Source organism: Rhineura floridana, chromosome 1 (genome assembly GCF_030035675.1).
Source record: "Rhineura floridana isolate rRhiFlo1 chromosome 1, rRhiFlo1.hap2, whole genome shotgun sequence".
NCBI classification, from domain to species: domain Eukaryota; kingdom Metazoa; phylum Chordata; class Lepidosauria; order Squamata; family Rhineuridae; genus Rhineura; species Rhineura floridana.
Genome location: NC_084480.1, coordinates 88425006 through 88436296, shown reverse-complemented (window position 1 = coordinate 88436296; position 11291 = coordinate 88425006). Strand labels below are relative to the sequence as shown.

The window sequence follows — 11291 nt, the reverse complement described above, 5'->3', positions numbered from 1 at the left end:
AGACGCTGCCAGTCAGTGTAGACAATACTGATCTAGATGGACCAGTGGTCTGACTCAGTTTAAGGCAGCTTCCAATGTTCCTAGTGAGACCAACCACATAACAAGTCAATTTATAATTACTAGATTGTAACAGCATTTCAAAACAATTCAAGTCTAAAACAAAAACAACAAATTCCAACAGACCAAGAAATACCCATTTAATACAGGTTACAATAAAATCAATAACTGTTTGCAAATCCACTATCACTTATACATATATATAAGCAGCCAATAAAGCTAGACAAATTATCGCTTAACCCTATGTACAATCTCCATTCATACTTCCATTCACACTTCCAAGCTGGTAAAATGTGTCCATCATATCTTAATCTCAGATGTAGTATATAGGTTGGGCTGTAGAATCATTTACCACCTTTGGAGTAGGCTATTAAACATTTTATTTCCATGACTTACCAGATTCTAATAAAAACAAGTATAACTGCATCAACACATTGCTGAGGGGTCACTTTGCACGTGAAAGTGAACCTGGGTTGAATTAGTCTTGTTTTGCAATTGGGATTATAATGATCGTTAGCAAATACAATCAGTCTTGCCATCTAGAGTCAGTGAAATTAATTAAGCTCCCCATTTGGTTAATATGCTTTCTAATTAACCTAGTCTGGAGAACAGCAAAACAATGTCCAAACTCAGACTCTGTGAGCATTTTTAAAATATTGCACCAAGGAAAAGACATGAGTCTCCATATAATTAGCATCTTTTCTGATGGCTAAATTGCAGGTCTTCTGAATAGTGGTAGCTGCGACAAGTTAAGTGTTATGATAATAGCATACGTAGGAAGGAACACCATCAAGTCTGGCACCCAGAGACATTAATTTCTCTAATTATGACTGTAATTGTGATATATTTACTTAGTGCTGCTCTGAATACAGTCTTGCATTTGGGGCCACAGCTCCTCTGCCTGCAGTCTTCCGCTCCCAGGGCTGGTTCACACGGGAGCTAAACTCCGTATTCACACATGTTGTTTTCCACAACCTTTTTTTCCCATTCAAGTAGTTGGCATTCCTACTGAAAGGTTTAGTATCTCTGTTTCCTTGTGGTCCTGCCCCCAAATCTGCATGTTTACTCCCTCCAGAGTATTGCTAATGGAGAAGGGGAGGGGTTTTTTGTTTCATTGTTCCTTGTCAATTGCACGCTGAAGCAAGAAGAGCGTGGTGGGGCAACCCCCCCTTTTAAGTACTTATGACATGCAATTTTTAGTGGAAGAGTGTTTGTGTATACGCGCACCTTCTGCAGCTTCAAGCGACTACCTGGTCTGTATTTACTCAGAAATAAGCCTCAACAGGGCTTACAGCTCCGCTCAGGGTTCATCGCTGATAACCATAGAGAGGTTCCTCCCGAAAGATAGACCATTGAAGCTGTTGTTATGCACTCTGGGCTCCCTTGAAGCTGGGAGAGTGTGGGGGTGCAGTGCAATTGACACAAAAAACTTATTTCACGCTGCGGTGTCCAGTAGGATTTACTCCCCTGCATACATGCACAGGCTGCTGCCTCGAATGACTACCCAGTTCCTCTCTCCCTCCCATAACTCACCTGCTTCCCCCAACTGCCCCCTTTACCCCCAGCCATTTCTACTTGCATAAGGAAGAGAGATGTTGTTGCATGCACGCTCACACATACACACGGGCTCTGTTTTCAAAAATGTACTTTTTCTCCATGGTTTTTTTCTTTTTATATCTAAGGCTGCAATCCAAAACATGTCTACTCAGAAGTAAGCCCCAAACCCCTCCAGTCATTACCACCGTTCTCTCTCCCCCCCCACCTTCCTACGTCCCTCAACCAAGAGGCCTTTCTGTTTCATTAACTGGAGCAGTTTCATTGTTTCTTGTCAATTGCAAGCCTCTCCCTGCACAGGAATGTGGTGGTGAAATTGACATGAAATGGACGGGGAGTGAGTGAAAGCAAGCTGATTCAGCAGCAGGCAAAGCCTCTCTTTTCCTGCCTAACAGCTGATGAGGATGGGAGAGTGTGCTAAAAATCAGGGAACGTGAGGAAGGGGAGATCAGGTTGTCTCCCTTCAGGCAGACAGATCTCTGTGTTTGAGCGCACACACTATAAGTTGTGTTCTTTTCCTCCCAGCCTGAAACAACCAAGACATTTATTTTGCTTACGCTTGGGCATATTTTGCACATCCACAAACCTGCGTTAACGGGGGGGGGAGGGCGGGGAAAGGAAGGCTAGAGTGGCCGGAAGTGGCTGGTTAAGGCAACAGAAGCAAAATGGAATTTTGGGGGAGTTTAGTGGGCAGAGAAAGGGGAGTATCTGCAAATTACAATCCACCCTCCCAGCAAGAAACATTGGAGTAAGGCAACTACATAGGAGGAACGCTGCGAAGCAGAGACTTTTTTCCTTACTTTTCGGATTTTCAGCGGGTTGGTTTGATTCACATTTAAAGGGAAATGCGACACGCCTTCTCTTTCCAAGAAATGTCATGTGATCACTGCAAATTAAACAGGGATGCAGGGAAGCTCGATCTCACCATGTGAACGAGCCCCCAGTTCAATGGAGGAGGCAAGTGAATATAGCCATCTCCTTGTGTATGCAGATTAGGATGGCCATGTGTCTTTACTGAGGGCAGCCCTCTATTTTGAGGGGTGTCAAAGAATAGTCCTATTATCTGAAGGCCTCTTTATTTGAAAGCCTCTCCAGCAGTAGAGTAGTCCTAAGTATGGGTACAGAGTTCAGTGGCCAGGAGTGAAGTAATGGCACACCAGTCAACCATATCAAGATCTCTGCATAACACTGGCCTGTATGGGAGTGTGGCAAGAAAGAAGCCGTTACTCAAAAAGTACCATCTGAAAGCATGTCTGGAGTTTGCCACAAAGCATGAGAGTACCCCAGCTGCAATGTGGGAAAAGGTTTTGTGGTCAGATGAGACTAAGGTAGAGCTTTTTGGCCAAAACTCAAAGCACTATGTGTGGCGCAAACCTTACACTGCCCATGCCTCAAGACACTCTATCCCAACAGTTCAGTATGGTGGTGGCAGCATCATGCTGTGGGGATGCTTCTCATCAGCAGGGACTGGACATTTTGTTAAAATCAAAGGAAGAATGGATGGAGCAAAGTACAGGGAAATACTGCAAGAGAACCTGCTTCAGTCCACTCAAAAACTGACGCTTGGGAGGAAATTCACTTTTCAGCAGGACAATGATCCCAATCACAAGGCCAAAGCAACACTGGAGTGGCTCAAGAACAAAAAGTTGAAAGTCCTACAGTGGCCCAGTCAAAGTCCTGATCTCAATCCCCTTGAGAATATGTGGCACTCTTTGAACACTGCGGTCCACAAGTGACATCCAACCAACCTGAATGACCTGGAGTGAATCTGCCAAGAAGAATGGGCCAAAATCCTTTTGACACTGTGTGCAAACCTGGTACATACCTACCCCAAGAGACTTAAAGCTGTTATTGCAGCAAAAGGTGGCCCCACTAAATATTAATGTGTGGGGATTGAATACTTATGCAGACAACATGTTTCAGTTTTTTATGTTTCTTACACACATTTCCCAACATAAAACAAATCTCATCTTACAATAATTGATTTTGAGTTTCAGTGTTTCAAACTAAAATATCATACAAGACAAAATTAGAATCCACCGTTTGTAATTCAGTAACATGAGAGCATTGGTCAGGGGCCTGATTACTTTTGCAAGGCACTGTGTATATGTGTGTGTGAGTGTGCGCACGCACACATGCGCACCATTTAACAGGGTGGGGCCAGGGCTGAAAAATGCAAATGCAAATGCTAATACCGCAGCCTTTGCTGCAAAGAGGTTTGCTTTCATATCTTGTATTTGTTCAGGAGAGGGAGTATCTGGTGGATTCAGACCGCTTTATTCCATAATCCATGATGGCAGGCGGCCCCTCCCATTGCATTCACCACTTAAGGCAGATACCCTGAGACACAGAGCAGTTCAGATGAAGGCTGGTTCTCCTTGCTGACTCAACCAGAAAGTCTCTGGATAAGGGGTAGAGCTGCATGTGTTGATCAAGTGAGCATGTTCAGTTTTCTAAATTGCTAGATTCTGCATACGCAGCAGGCAGACACACTAAAATTCTTGATTTTCCCAGGACAGCTGTGGTGGCCCTCATTGGCTACGAACAACAGAAGGCGGGAATAGGCTGATTTCTCTCAAAATGAGCAGAAAACTGTCTCCACGTTTTGCCTTGTATCTCTGAATCCACAAGAGCTAGAGACTTGCTTTTCTAAGAAGAAGAAGAAAGTTGGGAATCTGGGCCATTTCTAGGTGATCTGATTCAAAAGATATAAACCAAAATGTCACCACCACCCCTCAACTTCTGTTAGTACCAGCTGCTGTAATCCCTGCCCTTTCAAGTTTTTAGCCGATAAATGAAGTCAGGGTTGTGATTGACAAGATTTGTTGACCATCCCCAGGCAATAGCTAAACCCCCTTTCAAGTTCTGAGAAGAGTTTCCTTTTCCTGCTTGTCTCACATCAGGAATTATGCTTTCAGCAGCATAAAGAGTATTTTCTCTGTACAGGATTGGGACTTGCTTCTGAGTAAACATGCACAGGATTCCACTACAACAGAACATCACAACAGGATCTTGGTGGGCATACACAGTAAACAATTTCAGTTGTAATAAAAGTGTACATACAGGTTGTTATAATTACTTGCAAAAATGGCATATTATACATTTTATCTTTCAAATAATTTTTGAACAGAAGTTTTATCAAATGTACATGCTGCAGTGTTATGCTTTTCTAATTAAGGAATCAAACAAGTTTAAATTTTACTGGACTATTGAAAAGAGCAGTTTATTTGTGCTTGTGATGATCCAGCCAGCAACGTGTCCTCTTGACCCCTTCTTGGCTTATTAAAGCTTACCGAGGGGGTCTGACCGAGTGGATCCAGGGTGTGGTCAACGCATCATTGCGAGAGGGACTGGTTCCAGCCACCTTGAAAGAGGCAGTGATCTGACCACTCCTGAAAAAGCCCACCCTGGACCCATTGGTTTGTGACAACTACCTACCGGTTGCAAATACCCCCTTCTTAGGGAAGGTTATTGAGAGAGTTGTGGCACAGCAACTGCAAGTACTCTTGGATGAAAGAGATTATCTTGACCCATCCCAGTCTGGGTTCAGGCCTGGTTATGGGACTGAATTGGCCTTGGTCGCCCTGATGGATGACCTTTATCAGGAGAAGGACATGGGGAGTGCGACCCTGTTATTCTTACTTGATCTCTCAGTGGCTTTTGATACCATTGACCATGGCATCCTTCTGGGTCGTCTTGGTGAGCTGGGTTTTTATGATGTTTTAAAGTGTTTTTAGCGCTTTGTTTGCTGCCCTGGGCTCCTGCTGGGAGGAAGGGCGGGATACAAATTAAATAAATTATAATATTATTATTCATACCCTGTTTTGAAAACCTTTCCAATATGAAGCTTTTCTGGGAGTAGCTTCAATGCTAATTCGACATACCTGGGAGTTAACCCCACTGAATTCAGTAGGACTTACTTTTGAGTAGGCATGGTTAGGATTGTACTGAAAATCAAATGGACTTTTGAGTGAACATAGAAAAGGACTGTATTGTAAATCTTTCTCTCCTCCTCTGATCTGTTTTTTTTTTTAAGCAGTTAGGCAGGGCTTACTTAGGTGTTACTGCTTTTATTTGGCAGGAAATTAATATTTTTTTTAAAAAAAGTTTTGCAGTGGCCAACTGGTTTTGACAATAAACTATTATATGTGATGTATTTTTACATCTCGTGTGTGTGTATATTAAATATTTCCAACAACCCTGTGAGGTAGGGTTGGAAACCAAGGCAGCTCACAACAAGAAATAAAGCCATTTAAAATCCAGTAACCATAAAACAAGTATAAAACAGTTGCAAAACAGCTTAACGTGGCATGATTCTGAATTTTGGATTGGGTGAGTGAAGTTCCTTATCACTGAATTGCAGTCCTATGCATACTTCCCTGTCTGAATAAGTGCCATTTAATACATTGGGACTTGCTTCTGAGTAAACATGCATACGATTATACTATAGATATCTTTATAGGTTTTCTAAATAATAAACATCTTTGACATTAATGCTTATGTAAATATTTCTTCATACTATGTCTTGATACTGTATGTATCTGATTTCACACTATGGTTGTAAATTATTTACAAATTATTATTTTCTCTGCATTTTAAGTGTGCCCTTCTTCCTTGGGGTAGTCATGGTCCCCCTCTGTTGTTTTCACCCTGAGGGGCAGAATAGCCTGAGAGTTGGTGAATAGCCCATGGTCACCCAGTAAACTTTGTAGCTTATTTCATTTTAAAATTTAATTAAAATGATTTATATGCAGGCAAAGTTTATGAAGTAATGCAGATCCACATAATACATTTAAAGCACATCCAACTCACATTTAGTATTTGTGACTTCCCCCAAAGAATCCTGGGAAGTGTAGTTTACCCTTCACAGTTATAGTTTATAGAAGGAATTAAAACAATAAAATTATTGATGAAAACAGTTAAAGAGAGATATTTAAAACATTCAAAATAATAAAACCAACAATGAGTTAAAACAGATAAAAAACATAATAGCTTCTACATGCCTGGGTAGGCTTGCCTATACAAAAATGTTTTTAGCAGGTGCCAAAAAGAGTACAATGAAGCGCCTGCCTAATATAAATAGGCAGGGAGTTCCAAAGCGTAGGTACTGCCACACTAAAGGTTTGATTTCTTACAAGAGCAGAACAAGTACTATGTGGAACTTGTAACATGGAAAGCACACCTTGAACTTGGCCTAGCAACAAATCGGCAACCTGTACAGATTTCAGAGCAGAGGTATTATGTGCTGATAGGGTCTCACTCATGTCAGCAATAGTGCTGCAGCATTCTGAACTAACTGCAGCCCCCGGGTCAGGTTGTGTTGCATGGGGATTTCTGTAACCTTGGCTGACTGGTTGCCAGGATTTTTATAGTTTTGGTTAGGAACCCTGACTGGTTGTGGGATGCTGAGTTTTCTGTCTTACTCATGGAATCTTGTTCTGATTGGTATTGTATTGCATTTAGGAAATCATCACTGTCTTTTCTTTTTTTATTTGCATTTTATTTTATTTACCTCTGATTTTACTCTCTTACATCCATAGAAGCAGCAACAGTGGTTCCATGTGGTCAGCTCAACCCCCTTAAATCCACTGATGATGCACCTTGTTATTTGCATGATGATTTGTTTCTTGCCCAATAGTGGTAAAAGAGAATTCACATACTGGGAAGCGTGGCTTCAACTACTGTTGTTCCCAATCTATTGCCTGTGAAGGTAGACCAAACTATGTGTGTTTTCTGTCTGTCAGTTATTACTGAAATTGGGTTGGCTGTCGAAGTGAGTTTATAGCAGCCCACAGGGCAGGCAAGAAAAAGTAGAGAATCTTCTTAACTCTTACTCATTTCTCAAACTTCTCTCTGCAGTGTAGGGTCAAGTCTGTAAAGAAGTTTGGAGCAGTCATTTTAAAAGGCAGGCAGGGCATTCTGGGCAGGAGGTTGCCAACCCTGCTTTGATATGGATATTGTTGCAGAGGATCCCTAGTCAAGCCTTACCAACAGCACAATCCTAACAATATCAGAAGTAAGTCCTGTTCAGTTCTATGGGGCTTAGTCCCTCAGTAAGTGTGTTTAGAATTGCAGCCTTCAGGGGCATCCATCTTTACTCCTCCCATCTAACATTTCCACAATACTGTACTAGGCTTTCTTCCTACAATGGCCGTCTGGTGACTGGCTTGCCAGAAGCAAGTAGGCTAGATTAAACGTTCCAGACTCTTTAAGCAGATGAGAAGGAATGATCCGGGTGCTTCAGCTGGACCTAGAAACACCCTAATTTAGCTAAGTGTTCTATCTTAATTTCCAATCAAAGAACTTTTTTTGTTTGAGTGGTATGCTCCAAGCAACTGTAGTTGATGCTTAATGTATCATGCTTAATGACATCACTAGGGCCCGCCCCAAGTACCACTAAGGCCCACCCCTGACATCCCAGGATTTGGGATGCTTCTGACCTGGCAACCCTATGCATCAAGCAAATTATCCCTCAACCTGCTATTGCTAGGCTACCAGAAGCAAATAAGGGGCCACTACAAATGTCTTTCAGGCAAACTGTACCCATTCCAAGTTCTTTTCATAGCAGCTCATGGCAAACCATTAGCAAGACGCATTCTCCAAAATGTCCATAGCCCCCCACAAGGTCACATCTAGTTAGATTTGCAGTGGCATGAACACTGATTTGCAGCTTGCTGCCTGCTTTGCAGGAAGCATTCAGAGTGAATTGAAAGTGACAGCTGTGTACACCTTTGATTCATCTGTTTTCCTGTGCCACCTCAGTAACCCTGTGCAGCTGGTGCTTGATGGCGTAACACATGGAGAGATATGTAATTTCAAACCACTAGAAATATATTCATCATTCTTGTCTTCTTCCACTAATTTGTCTGCAGTCAGCCTTAATGATGTACCCATAAGATTTCCATTGTAACCAAAATAGCAACAAACAGCCTCCCAGAGATAAAACCCATTAAAGTTTTTGGTTAGTAAATAAAATAACTCGCCTGGAGCCTAAAGACGTAAGTTCAAGATAAATGTACTTGGGGAGGACCGTAGTTTTTGTAGCTTCACAACAGAAATGGCCCTCTCCCTGGCAGCCACTTAACTTCTGAAGCTGGGGCAACAGCAGCAGAACCTGATTAGATTATTCCAGCAGAGGCCTGTGCATCAGAGCAAGTGGGACACTGCCCCACCAAGCTCAGTCTGCCCTCACCCAGCCCCCATTTGCTTACATCCTTACTTACAACCAGTCTAGGGGGATGGCACTGGCTGTCAGCTCTTCCTTCTTCATCTCAGTGCTGTGTTTGTATAATTCAGCAGGGAGGAGGATGGGAACAAAACCAGAATTACTTGGCTCTGTCTATTATTGGCTCTGGCTCCATCTACTATTGGCCTTCCTGCCTCCTGCCCCACCAGTCCCCATAGACCCCAGTGTTCACTGGATGATCCCAATGTTCAGGCAAGTTCATACAGAAGAAGGCAATCCTTTGTCAACTTGGGGACTTGTATTCAGGGCTTTATATGTCAGCATTTTGAAGTGTACCCAGAAGTAAACTGGGAGCCAGTGAAAATATTTCAGTACCTATGAAATAGGATCACCACAGTAGGTACCAGTTAATTATCCAGCCACCTTATTTGTGAACCACCTGTTGCAATTTCTTAACAGTTTTCCCAGGCAGTCTCATCTATAATGCATTGCTGTAGTTTGAAGGACCTTACCAGAGTCCTTGAACAATTATGTGGAAAACGCTGTGACCTGTGATTTCTGCACTCTATTTCTTAGAGTAAATAAAGCAGTACTACCCTTGTATCACATTAACCTTGAGCATTTGTTGCCTCCGTGAGGATACAGAAGCATGTATTCAGATCTTAATTGAAATCTGCGTTAATTGTAAATAACCCCCTTTATTTATTTCATTTCAGTTATGAATCACTTCCCATGAAACACCCCAAAACTATTAAAAATAAAAATAGCAACAGTAAAACATATATATTAACACAATTTCACATCCAATACAGATACAAAATCTTCACTTAAATGGCCTATTGAAAAAAAGGTCTTCAATAGGCATCAAAAAAGACAACAGAGATTATTTTTGTCTGATATGTAACAGGAAGAAGCTCTAAAGCGCAGGTGTTGATTGACACACTACAGGCCCAATTCCTGCATTGTATGGAATGGAACACCTGATGAGATGGTATCTGCAGGAGGTCCTCTCATGAAAAGCGCAGTGATGGGTATATAATAGATGAGATTGTCTCTTAGGCATCCTGGTCCCAAACTGAATTTAGCCTGGTAGCCAACTAGCATCCAGTGTCAACTACTGCCTATGCCTATAATCCCTTGAAATCTCAATGAGATTTAGGCTCCGCCCCTATTTAGAAGGCCTTCCTCCTCTCCCCATTCCTGCTCTCATGATGAAAACAAAGTCAAGAAAACAGGAAGCAGACACCTTTAATTTTCCCCTTCATATTTGTGGAAATGAAATAGACTGCCTTCAAGTCAATCTCGACTTATGGCTACCCTATGAATAGGGTTTTCATGTTAAGGAGTATTCAGAGAGAGATTTACCATTACCTCCCTCTGAATCCTCCCCATCTGGCTAGGGCCTGCTCAGCTTGCTACAGCTACACAAGGCAGCCCCTTCCTTGTCCACAACTGCCAGCTGGGGGGCAACTGGGCTCCTTGGGACTATGCACCTTGCCCATGGCTGCACAGGTGGCAGGGCACATAACCCCTGAGCCACTCACTGTGGGGGTGATCTTTAGCTGGCCCTTGACACCCAGGAGACACAAGCTGGGGTTTGAACTCACAGACTCTGGACTCCCAGCCAGGCCCTCCTCCCCACTGTCTAGAGCAAAAAAAAAAAGGTTACCAGTGCAATTCTATGCATGTCTACTCAGAAGTAACCCCCACTGAACTCAATGGGACATACTCCCAGGTAAGCATATATAAGATTGTGGCAAGTGCCTAAAATCCTATGCACACAACATGGAACTTTGTCCCATTGTGCTGAATAGAGCTTACTTCTGAGTAGCCTCTAAGATTGCACTACAAGATGCTTTGTATTTTTATGCTTTAAACTGAACATTAAATTAGGTCTTAAAGTAGACACACTCACTGTTCTGCCAGTTCCAGTGCATCTCCACCTCTCTCTTCTGAAAATGGGGTCCCACAATGCTAGTTAAACCCCACCCCTTTTTACTGTAAAACCTGGCAGTATCAGCTTCTTTTAATTCAGCTTCAACTAGATTTTGCACCTGAGCAGCAAATCAACCCATTCCCCTCCAGGTGTGGCTAATGGAAATGCTTTGCTCTGGTGATTAGTGTGTTCACAGCCTTATTCAGCTCTGATTGTATATTTTAATCCAGGCCTCTTTTGCTTAATTTGCTTCTCAGGGAGATAGAGACCAATTTATCTTTTCTCTACTTTCCAATAAACCCTTGCACTACTTTTATTCTATATACAGTTCCTAACTAAAAGGGAAAAAAGGGGGGGATTCCTGCTTTTTAAGCAGTGTACACAAATTAAATATTCATATCCCTTAAAAGCAATTAAATTTACTGTCAAGTAATTTGCAACTCTAAACAGCAAATGTACAAAAATAATTAGCCTGGTTGAAAATCAGTTATTTTTCTTATAAGCTCATAAGCCCTTTTAATTAAAATCACAATATTTTTTTAATTGCCAAAGGGAATA

General features: G+C 42.1%; 1 long non-coding RNA gene across 2 annotated transcripts in view; it reads right to left on the bottom strand.

The window, feature by feature from the left end:
* Positions 1–10782, bottom strand: part of LOC133384040 (uncharacterized) — a 39543-nt gene extending 28761 nt beyond the window's left edge. For both annotated transcript variants that reach the window (XR_009762454.1, XR_009762455.1), the window contains exon 1: positions 10713–10782. This is a non-coding gene — a long non-coding RNA (uncharacterized LOC133384040). The remainder of the gene's footprint in view (positions 1–10712) is intronic.
* Between the last annotated feature and the right edge of the window lie 509 nt (positions 10783–11291).